This window comes from Mustela nivalis, assembly GCF_964662115.1.
Source record: "Mustela nivalis genome assembly, chromosome: 3".
NCBI classification, from domain to species: Eukaryota; Metazoa; Chordata; class Mammalia; order Carnivora; family Mustelidae; genus Mustela; species Mustela nivalis.
In genome coordinates, this window is record NC_139022.1 from 95154566 (window position 1) to 95155891 (window position 1326).

Sequence of the window (1326 nt, forward strand, 5' to 3'; positions counted from 1 at the left end):
TAGCATGGGCTTGCTCTCTCCCTTTCTCTTCCGGCCCGAGGCGCTTCGGGAGCCGCGGGCTTCGGTGCAGACATGGCCAAGTCCAAGAACCACACCACGCACAACCAGTCACGAAAATGGCACAGAAACGGCATCAAGAAACCCCGGTCGCAAAGATACGAATCTCTTAAGGGGGTAGACCCCAAGTTCCTGAGGAACATGCGCTTTGCCAAGAAGCACAACAAGAAGGGTCTAAAGAAGATGCAGGCCAACAACGCCAAGGCCATGAGTGCACGTGCCGAGGCTATCAAGGCCCTCGTCAAGCCCAAGGAGGTCAAGCCCAAGATCCCAAAGGGCGGCAGCCGCAAGCTCAATCGACTTGCCTACATCGCTCACCCCAAGCTCGGGAAACGTGCTCGTGCCCGCATTGCCAAGGGTCTCAGGCTCTGCCGGCCAAAGTCCAAGGCCAAGGCTCAAACCGAGGCCCAGGCTTCGGCTGCGACTCCAGCTCCAGCTCCAGCTCCTGCTGCAGCTCAGACTCCCAAAGGTGCCCAGGCCCCCACAAAGGCTCCAGTGTACAGTCTTCTGTCTGCCAGTGTGAGGACAGAAGGACTGGTATGACCCCAGGGCTTCTATCCGCATGGGGCTGGTGTCCTCCTGTGCTATTTGTACAAATAAACCTGCGGCAGGATCTGTAAAAAAAAAAAAAAAAAAAAAAAAAAAGCATGGGCTTTGAAGTTTGGCCTGGGCTTGAAACCAACCTCAGTTCAGTTCAGATTTATTTTATTAGGCATTGCTGCAATCCTATCTGTTGAAGATACAGGAATAATTAACACACAATCTATCCTCCAGATTCTTACAGCATGAGGGATGAAGGTGACATAATATCTATTATGCTGAGTGCTGTTTCTCCAGTGTCTAGAGCAGGGCCTAGTAGTAGTGTAGCTACTCAATATTATTCTTTGCAGAGTGAATGAACTTCAAGACTGTGTTAAAGACTATGTAAAAGGCATGCACAGAGTGCTGTAACATGGCTTTCCAAGAAGTCTTAAAAAACTGAGTCTGATGGGGGTGCCTGGTTGGGCTTAGTCAGTAAAGCATGCGGCCCTGAGTTCAGGGTCTCGGGGTCATGAGTCTGAGACCCATGTTGGGTGTGGAGATTACTTTAAAAACAAAAGAAAACAAAAACAAACAAAAAACCTGAATCTGAAGAACTGAACAGAATTCCAGGAGTAAAGGACTTTCCAATTAGAAGCTGTTGCACAATCGAAAATGCAAGGACAGGGGAGCTTGGGTGGATCAGTGGGTTAAAGCCTCTGCCTTCGGCTTGGTCTTAGGATCGAGCCC

At 49.9% G+C, this 1326-nt stretch overlaps 1 pseudogene across 1 annotated transcript; it reads left to right on the forward strand.

Annotated features, from left to right (window-relative positions):
* Nucleotides 1-670, forward strand: LOC309862271 (large ribosomal subunit protein eL29 pseudogene; annotated as a pseudogene). The gene has a single exon. The product of its transcript is annotated as a large ribosomal subunit protein eL29 pseudogene (transcript).
* The last annotated feature ends 656 nt before the right edge of the window (nucleotides 671-1326 follow it).